The sequence below is a fragment of the Ictidomys tridecemlineatus genome, unplaced genomic scaffold (genome assembly GCF_052094955.1).
Source record: "Ictidomys tridecemlineatus isolate mIctTri1 unplaced genomic scaffold, mIctTri1.hap1 Scaffold_1160, whole genome shotgun sequence".
NCBI classification, from domain to species: Eukaryota; Metazoa; Chordata; class Mammalia; order Rodentia; family Sciuridae; genus Ictidomys; species Ictidomys tridecemlineatus.
The window spans coordinates 1-21,924 of NW_027521075.1; positions in this window are offsets into that span (position 1 = coordinate 1).

Below are 21,924 nucleotides of genomic sequence, written 5' to 3' on the forward strand. Positions count from 1 at the left end.
AAATTCTGCTTTCTGTAACAGTCTTTCTGCACCTCAGTCTCCAACCTCTGCTCTCTGTAAGACCCTTATGCACCCCAGTTTCCAAACTCTGCTCTCTGTAAAATTCCTTCTGCTCCCCAGTCTCCAAAGTCTGCTCTCTTAAACAGTCCTTCTGCTCCGCAGTCTCCAACCTCTGCTTTCTGTAAGGGTCCTTCTGAACCCCAGTCTCCAACATCTGCTACCTGCAACAGTCCTACTGCACCTCAGTCTGAAAACTCTGCTCTCTGCAACGATTTTTGTGCACCCCAGTCTCCAAACTCTGCTTTCTGTAACAGTCTTTCTGCACCTCAGTCTCCAACCTCTGCTCTCTGTAAGATCCTTCTGCACTCCAGTTTTCAAACTTCGCTCTCTGTAATATTTCTTGTGTTCCCAAGTCTCCAACCTCTGCTCGCTGTAAGATCCTTCTGCACTCCAGTTTTCAAACTCTGCTCTCTGTAATATTCCTTCTGCTCCCAAGTCTCCAACCTCTGCTCTCTGTAACAGTCCTTTTGCTCCACAGTCTCCAACCTCTGCTCTCTGTAACAGTCATTTTGTCCCGCAGTCTCCAACCTGTGCTCTCTGTAAGGGTTTTTCTGCACCCCAGTCTCCAACCTCTGCTCTCTGGAACAATTCTTCTGCACCCCAGTCTCCAACCTCTGCTCTCTGCAATGATCCTTTTGCACCCCAGTCTCCAACCTCTGCTCTCTGCAAAAGTCTTACTGCACCCCAGTCTCAAACATGTGCTCTCTGCAACACTCCTCCTGAAACTCAGTCTGATATCTCTGCTCTCTGCAACGATCCTTGTGCACCCCAGTCTCTCATCTCTTCTTTCTGTTACAGTCCTTTTACACCTCAGTCTCCAAAATATGCTCTCTGTAACAGTGATTCTGCACCCCAGCCTCCAACATCTGCTCTCTGTAAAATCCTTTCACACCCCATTTTCCAAATCTGCTCTCCGTAACATTTCTTCTGCTTCCCAGTCTCCAACCTCTACTCTCTCTAACAGACCTTCTGCTCCCCAGTCTCCAACCTCTGCTCTCTGTAACAGTCCTTCTGCTCCCCAGTCTCCAACCTCTGCTCTCTGTAACAGTCCTTCTCTACCGCAGTCCCCAACCTCTGATCTCTGTAACGGTCCTTCTGCACCCCAGTCTCCAACCTCTCCTTTCTGTATCATTCCTTCTGCACCACAGTTTCCAAACTCTGCTCTCTGTAACATTCCTTCTGCACCTCAGTCTCCAACCTCTGCTGCCTGCGACAGTTCTTCTGCACCCCAGTCTCCAACCTATGCTCTCTGCAACAGTTCTTCTGCACCCCAGTTTCCAAGGTCTGCACTCTGAAACAGTCCTTCTCCACACCAGTCTCCAAAGTCTGCTCTCTGTAACAGTCCTCCTGTAGTGCAGTCTCCAAAATCTTCTCTCTGTAACAGTCCTTCTGCTCCCCCGTCTTCAACCTCTGCTTTCTGTATAAGTCCTTCTGCACCCCAGTCTCCAACCTCATATCTCTGTAACAGTCCTTCTGGACCTCAGTCTCCAAATTCTGCTCTCTGCAACAGTCCTTTTGCACCCAAGTTTCAAACCTCTGCTTTGTGCAACAGTTATTCTACATCCCAGTCTCCAAACTGTGCTATCTGCAACAGTCCTCTGCACCCCAGTCTCCAACCTCTGCTCTCTTCAACAATCCTTCTGCACCTCAGTTTCCAAACTCTGCTCTCTACAACGGTCCTTCTTCACCTCAGTCTCTAAACACTACTCTCTGTAACAGTCCTTCTTCACCTCAGTCTCCAACCTCTGCTCTCTGTAAGATCCTTCTGCAACCCAGTCTGTAAACTCTGCCCTCTGTAACAGTCTTTCTGAATTCTTTGTCCAACCTCTGTTTTTGTAACAGTCCTTTTGCACGCCGGTCTCAAACCTCTGCTCGCTACAACGATCCTTCTGCACCCCAGTCTCCAACCTCTGCTCTCTGCAACAGTCTTTCTGCACCCCAGTCTTCAATATCTGCTCTCTGCAAAAGTCTTTCTGCGCGTCACTCTGAAAACTCTCTTCATTGCAATGATCATGCTGCACCCCAGTCTCCAACCTCCGCTCTCTGTAACAGTCCTGCTGTACAACAGTCTCCAAACTCTGCTCTCTGTAAGATCCTTCTGCAACCCTGTCTTCAAACTCTGCTCTCTGTAACAGGCCGTCTGAACCCCAGTCTCCAACCTCTGGTCTCTGGAAAAGTCCTTCTGCACTCCAGTCTCCAAAGTTCGCTCTCTGCAACAGTCATTCTGCACCCCAGTCTCAAACCTCTGCTCTCTGCAACAGTCCTTCTGCAACCCAGTCTCCAACCTCTGCTCTCTGCAAGGATCCTTCTAGACCAAAGTCTCCAATCTCTGCTCTCTGGAAAAGTCCTTCTGCACAACAGTCTCCAACCTCTGCTCTCTGTAAGATTCTTCTGCACTCCAGTTTTCAAACTCTGTTCTCTGTAACATTCCTTCTCCACCCCAGTCTTTAATCTCTTCTTTCTGCAAGTGTCGGCACCCCAGTCACCAACCTCTGTCCTGTGAAACAGTCATTCTGCACCCCAGTCTCCAACATCTGCTTTCTGTAACAGTCCTACGGCAACCAAGTCTTCAAACTTTGCTTTCTGTATCAGTCCTTCTGAACACCAGTCTCAAAACTTTGCTCTCTGTATCTATCCTTCTGCACCTCAGTCTCCAACCTGTGCTCTCTGTAACATTCCTTCTACACCCCAGTCTCCAACCTCTGCTCTCTGTAACAGTTTTTCTATACCGCAGTCTCCAAACTCTGGTCTTTGTAACGCTCTTTCTGCACCCCAATTTCCAAACTCTGCTGTCTGTAACAGTACTTCTACACCTCAGTCTCCAACCTCTGCTCTATATAACAGTCTTTCTGCACCTCAGTCTGAAACCTCTCCTCTCTGCACGGTCCTTCTGCACCTCAGTCTCCAACCACTGCACTCTGTAACAGTCCATCTGCACCTCAGTCTCCATTCTCTTCTCTCCGTAAGATCTTTCAGCTACCCAGTCTCCAAATTTTGCTCTCTATAACAGTCCTTCTGCACCCCAGTCTCCAACCACTACTCTCTGTAACAGGCCTTCTGCACGCCAGTCTCCAAACTATGCTCTCTATAGCAGGCCTTCTGAACCCCAGTCTCCAAAATCTGCTCTCTGCAATGATCCTTCTGCACCACAGTCTCCAACCTCTGCTCTCTGCAACGATCCTTCTGGACCAAAGTCTCCAAACTCTGCTCTCTGGAAAAGTCCTTCTGCACAACAGTCTCCAACCTCTGCTCTCTGTAAGATCCTTCTGCACTCCAGTTTCCAAAAAATGCTCTCCGTAATATTCCTTCTCCACCCCAGTCTTTAATCTCTTCTTTCTGCAAGTGTTGGCACCCCAGTCTCCAACCTCTGTCCTCTGCAACAGTCATTCTGCACCCCAGTCTCCAACATCTGCTTTCTGTAACAGTCCTACGGCAACCAAGTCTCCAAACTTTGCTTTCTGTATCAGTCCTTCTGAACACCAGTCTCAAAACTTTGCTCTCTGTATCTATCCTTCTGCACCTCAGTCTCCAACCTGTGCTCTCTGTAACATTCCTTCTACACCCCAGTCTCCAACCTCTGCTCTCTGTAACAGTTTTTCTATACCGCAGTCTCCAAACTGTGGTCTTTGTAACGCTCTTTCTGCACCCCAATTTCCAAACTCTGCTGTCTGTAACAGTACTTCTACACCCCAGTCTGCAACCTCTGCTCTCTGTAACAGTCTTTCTGCACCTCAGTCTGAAACCTCTCCTCTCTGCACGGTCCTTCTGCACCTCAGTCTCCAACCACTGCTCTCTGTAACAGTCCATCTGCACCTCAGTCTCCAACCTCTTCTCTCCATAAGATCTTTCAGCTACCCAGTCTCCAAATTTTGCTCTCTATAACAGTCCTTCTGCACCCCAGTCTCCAACCTCTACTCTCTATAACAGGCCTTCTGCACGCCAGTCTCCAAACTCTGCTCTCTATAGCAGGCCTTCTGAACCCCAGTCTCCAAAATCTGCTCTCTGCATTGATCCTTCTGCACCCCAGTCTCCAACCTCTGCTCTCTGCAATTATCGTAATGCACCCCAATTTCCAACCTCTGATCTCTGCAACAGTCTATCTGCACCTCAATCCACAAATTCTTCCCCCTTTAAGATGCTTCTGCACCCCTGTATCCAACGTCTGCTCTCTGCAGCAGTCTTTCTGCACCCCAGTCTCCAACCTCTTCTCTCTACAAGAGTTCTTCTGCACACTGGTTACCAACATCTGCTCTTTGCAACAGTCCTTCTGCACCCCAATCTCCAACATCTACTCTCTGCAACAGTTCTTCAACATCTGCTCTCTGCACCTCTGTCTGAATACTCTACTCTCTGCAACGACCCTTCTGCACCCCAGACTTATACCTCGGCTCTCTGTAACAGTCCTTCTGCACCTCAGTCTCCCAACTCTGCTCTCTGTAAGATCCTTCTACAATCCAGACTTTGAACTCTGCACTTTATACCTGTCTTTCTGCACAACAGTCTCCAACTTCTGCTCTCTGTAATAGGACTTCTGCAACCCAGTCTCCAACTTCTACTCTCTGTAACAGGCATTCTGCACCCCAGTCTCATACATCTTCTATCTGCAACGATTCTTCTCCACCCCAGTCTCCAATATCTGCTCTCTGCAACAGTCCTTTTGAACCCCAGTCTCCAAACTCTGCTCTCTGTAAGATCCAACTGAACCTTAGTCTTCAACCTATGCTCTCTGTAACAGTCCTTCTGCACCCAAGTCTCCTAACGCTGTTCTCTGTAACAGTCCTTCTGCACCTCAGTCTCTAACTTCTGCTCTATGTAACAGTCCTTCTGCACCCCAGTCTCTAAAATCTGCTTTCTGCAAAAGTCCTTCTGAACCCCAGTCTTCAACATCTGCTCTATGCAACAGTCCTTCTGCACCCCAGTCTCAAAACTCTGCTGTCTGCAACGATCCTTTTTGACCCCAGTCTCCAACCTCTACTCTCTGCAACAGTCCTTCTGCACCACAGTCTCCAACCTCTGCTCTCTATAAGATCCTTCTGCACTCCAGTTTCCAAACTCTGCTCTCTGTAACATTCCTTCTCCACCCCAGAATCCAACATTTGTCCTCTTCAACAGTCCTTCTGCTCCCCAGTCTCCGAGATCTGCTCTCTGTAACAGTCCTTCTGTACCGCAGTCTCCAACCTCTGCTCTTTGTAACAGTCCTTCCACAGCCAGGTCTAAAATTTCTGCTTTCTGTATCAGTCTGCCTGAACCCCAGTCTCCAAAATCTGTTCTCTGTATCTATCCTTCTTCACCTCAGTCTCCAACCTATGCTCTATGTAAGAGTCTTTCTGCACCCCAGTCTCCAACCTCTGCTCTAAATAAAAATCCTATACCGCAGTCTCCAAACTCTGCTCTTTGTAACGGTCTTTCTGCACCCCAATTTCCAAACTCTGCTTCCTGTAACATTTTTTCTGCACCTGACTCTCCAAACTCTGCTCTCTGTAACAGTCCTTTTACATCCCAGTCTCCAACCACTGTACTCTGTAAAAGTCCACCTGCACCTCAGTCTCAAACCTCTGCTCTCTGCAAGATTCTTTACCAACCCAGTCTCCAAACACTGCTCTCTATAAGAGTCCTTCTGCACCCCAGTCTTCAACCTCTCCTCTCTGTAACAGGCTTTCTGCACGCCAGTCTCCAAATTCTGCTCTATGCAAGGATCACTCTGCACCCCTGTCTCCAACCTCTGCTCTCTGCAATGATTCTACTGCACCCCAGTCTCCAACCTCTCATCTCTGAAACAGTTTTTCTGCACCTCAGTCTCCAACTTCTGCTCTCTGAAAGATCATTCTGCACCCCTGTCTCCAAACTCTGCTCCTTGAAAAGATCTTTCTGCACCCCATTCTCCAAATTCTGCTCTATGTAACGGGACTTCTGCACCTCAGTCTCCAAACTCTGCTCTCTGTAACAGTTCTTCTATACTGCAGTCTCCAACCTCTGCTCTCTGTAACGGTCTTTCTGCACCCCAGACTCCAATCTCTGCTTTCTGTATCAGTCCTTCTTCATGCCAGTCTCCAACTTCTGCTCTCTCTAAGAGTCTTTCTGCACCTCAGTCTCCAATCTCTGCTCTCTGCAACAGTCTTTCTGAACCCCAGTCTTCAATCTCTGCTATCTGCAACTGTCCGTCTGTACAGCAGTATCCAAAATTTGCTCTGTGTAACTGTTTTTCTGCACCCCAGACTCCAATCTCTGCTTTCTGTATCACTCCTTTTTCACCCAGTCTCCAACTTCTGCTCTGTCTAAGAGTCCTTTTGCGCCAACGTCTCTAACCTCTGCTCTTTTCAACAGTCCATATGCACTCCAGTCTCCAACCTGTGCTCTCCGCAACAGTCCTTCTACACCCCAGTCTCCATCTCTGCTCTCTGCAACAGTACTTCTGCACCACAGTCTCCAACGTCTGATCTCTGTAAGATTCTTCTGCACCCCAGTTTCCAAACTCTGGTCTCTGTAACACACCTTTCCACCCCAGTCTTTAACCTCTGCTTTCTGCAAGTGTTTTGTGGCACCCTAGTCTCCAACCTCTGTACTCTGCAACAGTCCTTCTGCTAACCAGTCTTTAACATCTGCTCTCTGTAACAGTTTTTCAGTACCACAGTCTCCAACCTCTGCTCTCCATAACTTGTCCTTCTTTACCCCAGTCTCCAAACTCTACTTTCTGTATCAGTCCTTCTGAACCCCAGTCTAAAACCTCTGCTCTTTGTATCTATCTTTCTGCACCTCAAACTCCAACCTGTGCTCTCTGTAACATTCATTATGCACCCAAGTCTTATAGCTCTGCTCTCAGTAATAGTTTTTCTATACCGAAGTCTCCAAACCCTGGTCTCTGTAAATGTCCTTCTGCACCCCAATTTCCAACCTCTGCTTTCTATAACAGTGCTTCTGCACCTAAGTCTCCAAACTCTGCGCTCTGTAACAGTACTTCTACACCTCAGTCTCCAACCTCTACTCTCTGTAACAGTCCTTCTGCACCTCAGTCTGACACTTCTGGTCTCTGCACGATCCTCCTTCACCCCAGTCTCAGACCACTGCTCTCTGTAACAGTCCACCTCCACCTCAGTCTCCAACTTCTGCACTCTTTAAGATCCTTCAGCAACCCAGTCTCCAAACTCTCCTCTTTGTAACAGGCCTTCTTCACGCCAGTCTCTAAACTCTGCTCTCTGTAGCAGGCCTTCTGCACCCCAGTCTCCAACCGCTGCTCTCTGCAACGATCCTTCTGCACCCCAGTCTCCTACCTCTGCTCTCTGCCATGATCCTACTGCACCCAAGTCTCCAGCCTCTGATCTCTTCAACAGTCATTCTGCACCTCAGTCTTCAACCTCTGCTCTCTGTAAGATTCTTCTGCACCCCTGTATCCAAACTCTGGTCTCTGTAACAGTTCTTCTCACCCGAGGCTCTAAACTCTGCTCTCTGTAACAGGACTTCCGCAACTCAGTCTAAAACCTCTGCTCTCTACAACAGTCCTTCTGCACCCCAGTCTCCAAACTCTGCTCTCTACAACAGTCCTTCTGCACCCTAGTTACAAACATCTGCTCTCTGCAACAGACCTTCCGCACCCCAGTCTCCAACCGCTGCTCTCTGCAACGATCCTTCTGCACCCCAGTCTCCTACCTCTGCTCTCTGCCATGATCCTACTGCACCCAAGTCTCCAGCCTCTGATCTCTTCAACAGTCATTCTGCACCTCAGTCTTCAACCTCTGCTCTCTGTAAGATTCTTCTGCACCCCTGTATCCAAACTCTGGTCTCTGTAACAGTTCTTCTCACCCGAGGCTCTAAACTCTGCTCTCTGTAACAGGACTTCCGCAACTCAGTCTAAAACCTCTGCTCTCTACAACAGTCCTTCTGCACCCCAGTCTCCAAACTCTGCTCTCTACAACAGTCCTTCTGCACCCTAGTTACAAACATCTGCTCTCTGCAACAGACCTTCCGCACCCCAGTCTCCAACATCCACTCTCTGCAACAGTTCTTCTGCACCTCAGTCTGAAAAGTCTGCTCTCTGCAACGAACCTTCTGCACCCCAGTCTCCTAGCTCTGCTCCCTGTAACACTCATTCTGAACCTCAGTCTCGAAACTCTGCTCCCTCTTTATGATCCTTCTGCAGCACAGTCTTTAAACTCTGCACTCTGTAACAGTCCTTCTGCAAAACAGTCTCCAAGCTCTGCTCTCTTTAACAGGAATTCTGCAACCCAGTCTTAAAACTCTGCTCTCTGAAACAGACCTTCTGTACCGCAGTCTTCAACCTCTTATCTCTGTAACACTCCTTTGAACCCCAGTCTCCAACCTCTGCTTTCTGTATCAGTCCTTCAGCACCACAGTCTCCAAACTCTTCTCTTTGTAACAGTCCTTCTGCACCTCAGTCTTCAACTTCTGCACTCTGCAAAAGTCTTTCTGCACCCCAGTATACAAATTCTACTCTCTGCAACAGTCCTTCTGCACCCCATTCTCCAACATATGCTCTCTGCAACAGTCCTTCTCCACGCCAGTCTCCAACCTCTGCTCTCAGTAACAGCCTTTCTGTACTGTAGTCCCCAAGCTGTGCTCTTTTTAACGACCTTTCTGCACCAAAGTCTCCAACCTCTGCTCTGTGTATCAGTCCTTCTGCACGCAAGTCTCTAAGATCTGCTCTCTGTAACAGTCCTGCTGCACATAAGTCTCTAACCTCTGCTTTCTGCAACAGTCCTTCTACACCCCAGTCTCCAACCTCTGCTCTCAACAACAGTCCTTCTACACCGCAGTCTCCAACCTCTGATCTCTTCAACAGTCTTTCTGCACCCCAGTCTCCAACTTCTGTTCTCTGTAACAATTTTTCTGCACCTCAGTCCCCAAACACTGTTCTCTGCAATCGTCCTTCTGCACCTCATTCTCGAACTTCTCCTCTCTGTAACAATCGTTTTGTACCCTAGTCTCTAGACTCTGTTCTCTGCAACGATCCTTTTACAACCCAGTCTCCAACCTCAGCTCTCTGCAAAAGTCTTTCTGCACCCCAGTCTCCAACATCTGCCCTCTGAAACAGTCCTTGTCACCGCAGTCTGAAAACTCTGCTCTGTGGAATGATTTTTCTGCACCCAACTCTACAAACTCTGCTTTCTGTAACAGTCCTTCTTCATCTCACCTCTCAACAGTCCTTCTGTACTTCATCTCATCTCTCAACAGTCCTTCTGTACTGCAGTCTCCAAACTCTGCTCTCTGCAACGGTCCCTCTTCACCCCATTCTCCAACTTCTGTTGTATGCAAGAGTCCTTCAGCACCTCAGTCTCCAAAATCTGCTCCCTGCAACAATCCTTCTGCACCTTAGTCTCCAAATTCTGCTCTCTGCAACAGTTTTTCTGCACCCCAGTATCCAACATCTATTCTCTGAAACAGTCCTTCTCCACCCCAGTCTCCAACCTCTGCTCTCTGTAACATTCCTTCTGTACTGCTATCTCCAACCTCTGCTCTCTGTAAGGATCCTTCTGCACCCCAGTCTCCAACTTCTCTTTCTGTATCAGTCCTTCTGCACCCCAGTCTCCAACATCTGCTCTCTGTAACAGTCCTTCTGTACCTCAGTCTCCAAACTCTGCTCTCTGCAAAAATTTTTCTGCACCCCAGTCTTCAACATCTGCTGCCTATAAAAGTCCTTTCACACCCCAGTCTCCAACCTCTGCTATCTGCAACAGTCTCTCTGCACCCCACTCTCCAACCTCTACTCTCTGTAACAATCCTTCTGTACCTCAGTCTCCAACCTCTACTCTCTGTAACAGTTTTTCTGCATCTCAGTCTCTAAACTCTGCTATCTGCAACAGTCCTTCAGAACCACTGTCTTAAACTCTTGTCTCTGCAACAGTCCTTCTACACCCCAGTCTCCAACCTCTGCTATCTGCAACAGTCTTTCTGCACCTATGTCTCCAACCTCTGCTCTCTGCAACGAACCTTCTTCACCCCAGTTTCCAACATCTGCTCTCTGCAACAGTCCTTCTGCACCTCAGTCTGAAAACTCTGCTCTCTGCAACGATCCTTCTTCACCTCAGTTTCCAAACTCTGATCTCTGCAATGGTCCTTCTGAACCCCAGTATCGAACCTCTGCTCTCTGTAACAATCCTTCTAGACCCCAGTCTGCAACATCTGCTCTCTGAAAATTTTTTTGTGAACCTCAGTCTCCAACATCTGCTCTCTGCAACAGTCGTTCTGCACCTCAGTCTAAAAACGCTGCTCTCTGAAACGATCCTTGTGCACCCGAGTCTCCAAACTCTGCACTCTGAAACAGTCCTTCTCCACCCCAGTATCCAAACTCTGCTCTCTGTAACAGTCCTCCTGTAGTGTAGTCTCCAAAATCTGCTCTCTGTAACGGTCCTTCTGCACCCCAGTCTCTAACCTGTGCTTTCTGTATCAGTCCATCTGCACCCCAGTCTCCAACCTCTGCTCTCTGTAACAGTCCTTCTGCACCCCAGTCTCTAAACTCTGCTTTCTGTATCAGTCCATCTGCACCACAGTCTGCAACATCTGCTCTCTGTAACAGTCCTTCTGTACTGAAGTCTCCAACCTCTGCTCTTTGTAACAGTCCTTCTGGACCCCAGTCTCTCACCTCTGCTTTCGGTATCAGTTCTTCTGCACCCCAGTCTCCAACCTCTGCTCTCTGTAACATTTATTCTGCATCTCAGTCTAAATCTCTGCTCTCTGTATCAGTCCTTCTGCACCCCTGATTCAAAACTCTGCTCTCTGAAACAGTCCTTCTTTACCTCAGTCTTCAACAACTGCTTTTTGCAACAGTCCTTCTACACATCAGACTCCAAACTCTGCTCTCTGGGACAGTCCTCCTATACCCTCTTCTCCATAATCTGCTCTCTGCAATGATCCTTCTGCACCCCATTCTCCAACGTCTGCTCTGCAACAGTCTCTCTGCAACCCAGTCTCCAAACTCTGCTCTCTATAAGATCCTTCTGTACCCCTGTTTCCAAACTCTGCTCTCTGTAACAGTCCTTCTGCACCCCAGTCTCCAACCTCTGCTCTCTGCAATGGTCCCTCTGCACCCAGTCTCCAACCTTATTCTCAACAACAGTTCTACTGTACCTCAGTCTTCCACCTGTGTTCTCTGTAAAGGTTTTTCTTCACCCCAGTCTCCAAACTCTGCTTTCTGTATCAGTGCTTCTGCACCACAGTCTAAAAACTCTGCTCTCTGTAACAGTCTGTCTACACCTCACTCTGCAACCTCTGCTCTCTGCAACAATCCTTCTGCACCCCAGTCTTCAACCTCTGCTCTCTGTAACAGTCCTTCTGTACTGCAGTCTCCAACCTCTGCTCTCTGTAAGATCCATCTGAACCCCAGTCTCTAAACTCTGCTGTCTGTAACAGTCCTTCTGCACCCGAGTCTCCAAACTCTGCGTTATGTATCAGTCATTCTGCACCCCAGTCTCCAAACTCTGCTCTCTGTAACAGTGGTTCTGCAATTCAGACTCCAAACACTGTTCTCTGCAACAGTCCTATTACGCCCCAGTCTCCAACCTCTGCTTCCTGAAACAGTCCTTATGCACCTCAGTGTCGAAACTCAGCTCTCTGTAAGATCATTCTGAAACCCAGTCTCCAACCCCTGCTTTCTGCAATGGTCCTTCTGCACCCAAGTATTCAAACTCTGATCTCTATAATAGTTATTTAGCACCCCCGTCTAAAACATCTTCTCTCTGTAACAGTCCTTCTGTAACACAGTCTCCAAACTCTGCATTATGAATCATTCATTCTGCACACCAGTCTTCAACCTCTGCTCTCTGTAAAAGTCCTTCTGCACCTCAGACTCCAACCTCAGTTCTCTGCAAAAGTACTTCTGCACCCCTATTTCAAACCTCTGCTCTTTGCAATCGTCCTTCTGCACCTCAGGCTCCAAACTCTGCTCTCTGTAGGATCCTTCTGTAACCCAGTCTCCAAACTCTGCTTTCTGCAATGGTCCTTCTGCACCTCAGATTCCAACCTCTGTTCTCTGAAACAGTCCTTCTACACCCCAGTCTCCATAATCTGCTCGCACCAACGATCCTTCTGCACCCAAGTCTCCAACATCTGCTCTCTGCAACAGTCCTTCTCCACCACAGTCTCCAAACTCTGGTCTTTGCAACAGTCCACCTGCACCCAAGTCTACAACAACTGCTTTCTGTATCAGTCCTTTTGCACCCCAGTCTCCAACCTCTGCTCTCTTAACAGTCCTTCTTCACCTCAGTCTCCAAACTCAGCTACTTGCAACTGTCCTTCTGCACCCCAGTCTCCAACCTCTGCTCTCTACCACGATCCTTCTGCACCCTAGTCTCAAAACTCTTCTCGCTGCAATAGTTCTTCTAAACCCCAGTCTCCATCATCTGCTTCCTGCAACAGTTCTTCTGTACCTCAGTCTGAAAACTCTGTCTCTGCAATAATCCTTCTGCACCCCATTCTCCAAACTCTGCTCTCTTTAACAGTCCTCCCGTACCTACGTCTCTAACCTCTGCTTTATGCAACAGTCCTTCTGCACCCCAGACTCCAACGTCTGCTCTCTGCAACAGTATTCTACACCCCAGTCTCCAAACTCTGCTCTCTGCAACAGTTTTTCTACACCCCAGTCTCAATACTCTGATCGCCCCAACGATCCTTCAGCACCCACCCCAGTCTCCAACCTCTGGTCTCTACATCAGTTCTTTTACACCCCAGTCTCCAACCTATGTTCTCAGTAACAGTCCTTCTGTACCACAGTCTCCAACCGCTGTTCTCTGTAAGGGTCCTTATGCACCCCAGTATCCAACCTCTGCTTTCTGTATCAGTCGTTTTGCACCACAGTCTCAAAACTCTGCCCTCTGTTACAGTTTTTCTGCAACTCAGTCTGCAACCTCTGCTCTCTGCAAAAGTCCTTCTGCATCCCAGTCTCCATCCTCTGCTCTTTGCAAAAGTCCTTTTGCACCCCAGTCTCCAAAATTTGCTCTCTGACACAGTACTTCTCCACCCAGTCTCCAAACTCTGCTCTCTATAACAGTCTTTCTGTACTGCATTTTCCAACCTCTGCTCTGTGTAAGTGTACTTCTACACCCGAGTCTCCAACCTCTGCTTTCTGTATTAGTCCTTCTGCACCCCAGTCTCCAACCTGTGCTCTGAGTAACTGTCCCTCTGCACCTTAGTCTCCAACCTCTGCTCTCTGCTACAGTTCTTCTAGACTCCAGTCTCCAAACTCTGCTCTTTTTAACAATCCTTCTGCACCTCAGTCTCGAACCTCTGCTCTCTGCAACGGTCTTTCTGCACCTGAGTCTCCACCTTCTGCTCTATATCAGTCATGTATGCCTGTCTCCCACATCTGCTATCTGTAACAGTCCTTCTTCACTTCAGTCTTCAACCTCTGCTCTTTGTAACAGTCATTCTACACCCCAGTGTCCAACATCTGCTCTCTGCAACGATCCTTCTGCATCCCAGTCTCCAAACTCTGCTCTACATAACAGTCCTTCTGCACCTCAGACTCCAAACTCTGCTCTACGTAAGATCCTTCTGCAACCCAGTCTCCAAACTCTGCTCTTTTTAACAGCCCTTCTGCACCCCAGTCTCCAACATCTTCTCTCTGCAACAGTCTTTTCGCAACACAGTCTCCAATTTCTGCTCTCTGTAAGATTCTTCTGCACTCCAGTTTCCAAACTCTACTCTCTGTAACATTCTTTCTCCAACCCAGTCTTTAACCTCTTCTTTCTGCAAGTGTCCTGCGGCACTCTAGTCTCCAACCTCTGTCCTCTGCAACAGTCCTTCTGCACCCCAGTCTCCAAACTCTGCTTTCTGTATCCGTCCTTCTGAACCCCAGTCTCAAACCTCTGTTCTTTGTATCTATCCTTCTGCACCTCAGTCTTCCAACTGTTCTCTCTGTAACATTCATTCTGCACCCTAGTCTCCAAACTGTGCTCTCTGTAACAGTTTTTCTATACTGCAGTCTCCAAATCCTGGTCTCTGTAACACTCTTTCTGCACCCCAATTTCCAAACTCTGCTTAGTGTAACAGTCTTTCTGCACCTCAGTCTCCAACCCCTGCTCTCTGTAACAGTCCTTCTTCACTTCAGTCTGACACCTCTGCTCTCTGCACGATTCTTCTGCAACTCAGTCTTCAACAAATACTCTCTGCACCAGTCCTTCTGCACCCCAGTCTCCAACCTTTGCTCTCTGCAATGATCCCACTGCATCCCAGTCTCCAACCTCTGATCTCTGAAACAGTCTTTCTGCACCTTAGTCTCTAGCTTCTGCTCTCTGTAAGATTCTTCTGCACCCCTGTGTCCAACCTCTGATCTCTGTAACAGTCATTCTGCACCAGAGTCTTTAACATCTGCTTTCTGTAGCAGGACTTCCGCACCTCAGTCTCCAACCTCTGCCCTCTGCAACAGTCCTTCTGCACCCCAGTCTCCAACCTCTGCTCTCTACAACAGTCCTTCTGCACCCTAGTTACCAACATCTGCTCTCTGCAGCAGACCATCTGCACCCCAGTCTTCAACATCTGCTCTCTGCAACAGTCATTCTGCACCTCAGTCTGAAAACTCTTCTCTCTGCACTGACCCTTCGGAACCCAAGTCTCCTACCTCTGCTCTCTGTAACAGTGCTTCTGCACCTCAGTCTCCCAAATGTGCTCTCTGTTTGATCCTTCTGCAACCCAGTCTTTAAACTGTGCACTCTGTAAAGTCCTTCTGCACAACAGTTTCCAATCTCTGCTCTCTGTAACAGGACTTCTGGAACCCAGTCTCCAAACTCTACTCTCTGTAAAAGGCCTTCTGCACTCCAGTCTCCAACCTCTTCTCTCTGCAATGATTCTTCTCCACCCACGTCTCCTACATCTGCTCTCTGCAACAGTATGTTTGCACCCCAGTCTCCAAACTCTGCTTTCTGTTAGATTCATCTGAACCCCAGTCTCCAAACTCTGCTCTCTGTAACAATCCTTCAGCACCCCAGTCTCTAAAATCTGTTCTCTGTAAAAGGCCTTCTTCACCTCAGTCTCCAACCTCTGTTCTCTGTAACAGTCCTTCTGCACCCCAGTCTCTAAAATCTGCTCTTTGTAACAGTCCTTCTGCACCCATTCACCAACATCTGCTCTCTGTAACAGTCCTTTTACACCCCAGTCTCCAAATTCTTCTCTCTGCAACGATCTTTCTGGACCCCAGTCTCCAACGTCTGCTCTCTGCAACAGTCTTTCTGCACCTCAGTCTGAAAACTCTGCTCACTGTAACATTCCTTCTCCACCCCAGTCTCCAAACTCTGTCCTCTGCAACAGTCCTTCTGCTCCCCAGTCTCTGAGATCTGCTCTTTGTAACAGTCCATCTGTACAAGAGACTCCAACTTCTGCTCTTTGTAATGGTCCTTTTACACCCCAGTCTCCAAACTCTGCTTTGTGTATGAGTCTGTCTGAACCCCAGTCTCCAACCTCTGTTCTCTGTATCTATCCTTTTGCACCTCAGTCTCAACCTGTGCTCTATGTAAGAGTCCCTCTGCACCCCAGTCTCCAACCTCTGCACTCAGTAACAGTCCTATACCGCAGTCTCCAAACTCTGCTCTCCTTAATGGTCATTCTGCAAACCAATTTCCAAAATCTGCTTCCTGTAACAGTCCTTCTGCACCTGAGTCTCCAAACTCTGCTCTCTGTAACAGTCCTTGTACACCTCAGTCTCCAACCTATGCTCACTGTAATAGTCCTTCTGCACCTCAGTCTGAAAATTCGGCTCTCTGCACAATCCTTCTGCATGTCAGTCTCCAAACACTGCTCTCGGTAACAGTTCCTCTGCACCTTAGTCTAAAATTTCTGCTCTCTGTAACATCCTTCATCAAGCCAGTCTTCAACAACTGCTCTCTGTAACAGACCTTCTGCACCCAAGTCTCCAAATTCTTCTCTCTGCAACGATTCTTCTCCACACCAGTCTCAAACCACTGCTCTCTGCAACAGTCATTTTGCACCACAGTCGACAACCTCTGCTCTCTGCAACAGTCCTTCTGCACCTCAGTCTCCAACCTCTGCTCTCTGTAACCGTCCTTCTGCACCTCAGTCTCCAACCTCTGCTCTCTGGAACAGTCCTCTTGCACCACAGTCTCCAAAATCTGCTCTCTGTAAGATCCATCTGAACCCCAGTCTCCAACCTCTGCTCTCTGTAACAGTCCTTCTGCATTTCAGTATCCAACCTCTGCTCTCTGTAACAGTTTTTCTGCACCTAATTCTCCAACCTCTGCTCTCTGCAACAGTCTTTATGAACCCCAATCTCCAACCTCTGCTCTCTGCAACAGTCCGTTTGCACCCCAGTCTCCAACATCTGCTCTCTGCAATAGTCTTTCTACACCTCATTCTCCAACTGTGCTTTCTGCAACGATCTTTCTGGACCCCAGTTTCCAACGTCTGCTCTCTGCAAGAGTCCTTCTGGACCACAGTCTCCAACATCTGTTCTCTGTAACAATCCTTCTGCACCCCTGTATGCAACCTGTGCTCTTTGTAAGATCCTTCTGCAACCCAGTTTGTAACTCTGCTCTCTGTAACAGTGCTTCTGCCCACCGGTCTCCAACCTCTGCTCTCTGCAACGATCCTTCTTCACCAAAGTCTCCAAACTCTGCTCTCCGCAACAGTCCTTTTGCACCTCCCTCTGAAAAGTCTGCTCACTACAAAGATCCTTCTGCACCACAGTCTCATACTTCTTCTCTCTGTAACAGTCCTTCTGCACCTCATTCTCCCACCTCTGCTCTTTTTAAGATTCTTTTACAACCCAGTCTTTAAACTCTGCACTCTGTAACAGTCCTTCTGCACAACAGTCTCCATACTCTGCTCTCTGTAAAAGGCCTTTTGCACCCCAGTCTCCAACCTCTTCTCTCTGCAACGATTTTTCTCCACCCCAGTCTCCAGAATCTGCTCTCTGCAACAGTCCTTTTGTACCCCAGTCTCAAAACTCTGCTCTCTGTAAGATCCATCTGAACCCCAGTCTTCAAACTCTGCTCTCTGTAACAGTCCTTCTGCACACCAGTCTCCAAACACTGCTCTCTGTAACAGTTCTTCTGCAGCTCAGTCTCCAACCTCTGCTTTGTGTAATAGTCCTTCTGCACCCCAATCTCTAAAATCTGCTCTCTGCCACAGTCCTTCTGCACACCAGTCTCCAACGTCTTCTCTCTGGAACAGTCCTTCTGCACCCCAGTTTCAAAACTCTACTCTTTGCAACGAACCTTCTGGACCCCAGTCTCCAACCTCTGATTTCTGTATCAGTCTCCAACTTATTTTCTCTGTATCTATCCTTCTGCACCTCAGTCTCCAATCTGTGTTCTATGCAAGAGTCCTTCTGCACCCCAGACTCCAACCTCTTCTCTCGGTAGCAGTCTTATACCGCAGTCTCCAAACTCTGCTCTCTGTAAAGGTCCTTCTGCATCCCAATTTCTAAACTCTGCATCCTATAACAGTCCTTCTGCACCTGAGTCTACAAACTCTGCTCTCTGTAACGGTCCTTATGCACCCCAGTTTCCAAAGTCTCTTTTCTGTATCAGTCCTTCCTCAACCCAGTCTCCAAACTCCATGCGCTGAAACAGTCCTCCTGCACATCAGTCTCCAAACTCTGCTCTCTGCAACAGTCCTTCTTCATCCCAGTCCCCAACCTCTGCTCTCTGCAACAGTCATTTTATACCCCAGTCTCCAACATCTGCTCTCTGCAACAGTCCTTCTACACCACTGTCTCTAAACTCTAGTCTCTGTAACTGTTTTTCTGCACCTCAGTCTCAGACCTCTGCTCTCTGTTAGATCCTTCTTCACCCCTGTCTCCAACCTCTGCTCCCTGTAAGAGTCCTTCTGCACTCCAGCCTCCAACATCTCCTCACTGCAACCGTCCTTCTGCAACCCAGTCTTTAATGTCTGCACTCTCAACGGTCCTTCTGCACCTCAGTCTGAAAACTCTGCTCTCTGCAAGTATCCTCTGCACCCCACTCTCCAACCTCTGCTCTCTGTAACAGTCCTACTTCACTTCAGTCTCCAAACTCAACTCTATATAAGATCCTTCTGCAACCCAGTATCCAAACTCTGCTCTCTGTAACAGTCCACCTGCTCCCCAGTCTCCAAACTCTGCTCTCTGTAACAGGCCTCAGGCACACCAGTGTACAAACTCAGCTCTATGTAACAGGCCTTCAGCACCACAGTATCCAACCTATTCTCTCTGCAACAGTCCTTCTACACCCCAGTCTCTAACGTCTGCACGCTGCAACAGCTCTTCTGCGCCCCAGTCTTCAACCTCTGCTCTCTGTAAGATCTTTCTGCACCCAGTTTCCAACCTCTGCTCTTTGAAAAAGTCCTTCTGTACCCCAGTCTCCAAACTCTGCTCTCTGTAACAATGCTTCTGCTCATCAGACTCCAACCTCTGCTCTCTGCAACGGTATTTTTACACCTCAGTCTCCTACCTCTGTTGTCTGCAATAGACCTTCTGCACCCCAGTGTGCAACCTCTGCTCTCTGTAAAAGTCCTTCTGTACCACAGTCTCCAACCTCTGCTCTCTGTAATGGTCTTTTTGCACCGCAGTCTCCAAACTCTGCTTTCTATATCAGTCCTTCTGCACCCCAGTCTCCAAACTCTGCTCTCTGTAACAGTCCTTATGAACCTCATCTCCAACCTCTGCTCTCTTCAACAGTCCTTCTGCACCTCAGCTTCATTTTGCACCCAAGTCTCTAAACTCTGCTTTCTATAACAGTCCTTCTGCACCCCAGTCTCCAATCTCTGCTCTCTGTAAGATCCATCTGCACCCCAGTCTCCAACCTCTGATCTTTGTAACAGTTCTTCAGCACGTCAGTCTCCAACCTCTCCTCTCTGTAACAATCCTTCTTCACGGCAGTCTAAAACTGCTGCTCTCAGCAACGTTCCTTCTGCACCCCAGTCTCCAAACTCAGTTCTCTGCAACAGTTTTTCCGCACCCGAGTCTCCAAACTCTGCATTCTGCAACAGTCCTTCTGCACCCCAGTCTCCAACCTCTGCTCTCTGTAACAATCCTTCTGAACCTGAGTCTCCAACCTCTGCTCTCTGCAACAGTCTTTCTGCACCCCTGTCTCCAAACTCTGTTTTCTCCAACAGTCCTTCTTCACCTCAGTCTTCTGCACTGCAATCTCCATCCCCTACTCTCTGCAACACTCCTTTTGCACCCCATTCTCCAACCTCCTCTCTACTACAGTCCTTCTGAACCCCAGTCTCCAACATTAGATCTCTGCAACAGTCCTTCTCCACCCCACTCTCCAACCTCTGCTCTCTGTAACAGTTCCTCTGTACTGCAGTTTCCAAACTCTTCTCTCTGTCACTGTCCTTCTGAACCCCAGTCTCCAACCACTGCTTTCTTTATCAGTCCTTCTGCACTCAAGTCTCCACACTCTGCTCTCTGTAACAGTCCATCTGGACCTCAGTCTCCAAATTCTGCTCTCTGCAAAGGTTCTTTGGCACCCCAATACTCAAATTCTGCTCGCTGTAACAGTCCTTTTACACACAAGTCTCAAACCTGTGCACTCCGCAACAGTCCTTCTGCACCTTAGTCTCCAACTTCTGCTCTCTGCAATGGTCTTTTTGCACCTCAGTATTCAACATCTATCTCTGTAACAGTCCTTCTGCACCTCAGTCTCCATCCTCTGCTCTCTGTAACAGGCCTTCTGCACCCAAGTCTCTGAACTCTGCTCTTTTTAACAGTCCTTCTGCACCCCAGTCTCCAACCTCTGCTCTCTGGAACAGTCCTTCTGCACCTCAGTCTCCAAACTCTGCTCTCTGTAAGATCCTTCTGCACCTCAGTCTTCAAACTCTGCTCTCAGTATCAGTCCTGCAACTTAGTCTCCAAACATGCTCTCTGTAACAGTTTTTCTGCAAATCAGTCTTCGACAACTGCTCTCTGAAACAGTCTTTCTGCACCCCAGTCTCCAACCTCTACTCTCTAGAACAGTTTTTTTGTACCCCAGTCTTCATAATGTACTCCCTGCAATGATCTTTCTTCACCCCAGTCTCCAACGTCTGCTCTCTGCAACAATCATTCTGCACCCTAGTCTCCAAACTTTTCTCTCTGTAAGATCCTTGTGCACCCCAGTTTCAAACTCTGCTATCTGTAACATTCGTTTTGCACCCCATTCACCAAAGTTTGCTCTCTGCAATGGTCCCTCTTCACCCCAGTCTCCAACCTTGTTCTCTACAACAGTTCTTCTATATTGCAGTCTTCAAACTCTGTTCTCTGTAAGGGTCCTTCTGCACCCTAGTCTCCAACCTCTGTTTTCTGTATAAGTCCTTCTGCATCACAGTCTCCAAACTCTGCTCTCTGTAACAGTCCTTCTGCACCTCACTCTGCAACATCTGCTCTCTGAAACAGTCCTTCTGCACCCCAGTCTTCAACCTCTGTTCTCTGCAACAGTCCTTCCTCACACCAGTCTCTAAATTCTGCTCTCTGGAACAGTACTTTTCCACCGAAGTCACCAAATTCTGCTCTCTGTAACAGTCCTTCTGCACCTCAGACTCAAACCTCGGCTGTCTGCAACAGTCCTTCTGCGCCCCAATCTCGAACCTTTGCTCTCTGCAACAGTCCTTCTTCACCTCAGTGTCCAAACTCTGCTCTCTGTAAGATTCTTCTGAAACCCAGTCTCCAACATATGCTTTCTGCAATTGTTCTTTAGCACCAGAGTCTCCAACCTCTGTTCTCTACAACATTTATTGTGCACCCCATTCTCCAAACTCTTCTCTTTGTAACAGTCCTTCTGTACCGCAGTCTAAAACCTCTGTTCTCTTTAAGGGACCTTCTGCACCCCATCTCCAACCTCTGCTTTCCATATCAGTCTTTTTGCAACCCAGTCTTCAAACTCTGCTTTCTGTATCCGTCGTTGTGCACACCAGGCTTCAACCTCTGCTCTCTGTAACAGGCCTTCTGCACCCCAGACTCCATCCTCTGCTCTCTGCAACAGTCCTTCTGCACCCTAGACTCCAAACACTGCACTCTGCAACAGTCTTTCTGCACCCCAGTCTCCAACCTCTGCTCTCTGTAACAGTCCTTCTGCACATCAGTCTCCAAACTCTGTTCTCTGCTTGACGCCTTCTGCACCTAGTCTACAACCTATTCTCTCTGTAACAGGCCTTCTGCATCCAAGTCTCTAAACTCTGCTCTCTTTAACAGTCCTTCTGAACCCCAGTCTCCAACCTCTGCTCTCTTTAAAATCCTTCTGCACCTAAGTCTCCAACCTCTGCTCTCTGTAAGATCCTTCTGCAACCCATTCTCCAAACGCTGCTCTCTGTAACAGTCTTCTGCACCCCAGTCCCCAAACTCTGCTCTCTGTAAAAGGCCTTCTGCATCCCAGTCTTCGAACTCTGCTCTCTGTGACAGGCCTTCTGAACCCCAGTCTCCAACCTGTGCTCTCTGATACAATCCTTCTGCACCCCAGTCTCCAAACTCTGCTCTCTTTTTCAGTCCTTCTGCACCCCAAGATCCAACATCTGCTCTCTGAAACAGTCTTTCTGCACCTCAGTCTGAAAACACGGCTCTCTGCAAAAATCCTTCTGCACCCGAGTTTCCAAACTTTGCTGTATGTAACAGTCATTCTGAACATCAGTCTACAAAATACTCTCTGTAAGATCCTTCTGCAGCCCAGTCGCGAAATTGTGCTATCTTTAACAGTCCTTCTGGACCCCAGTCTCCAAACTCTGCTCTCTGAAACAGGCGTTCTGCACCCCAGTCTCCAATTACTGCTCTCTGTAACACAGCTTCCGCACCACAGTCTACAACCTCTTCTCTCTGCAACGATCATTCTTCACCTCAGTCTCCAACATCTGCTCTCTGCAACGGTCCTTCTGCACCCCAGTCTCCAAATTCTACTTTCCATATCAGTTATTATGCACCTAAGGCTAAAACTTCTGCTCTCTGTAACAGTT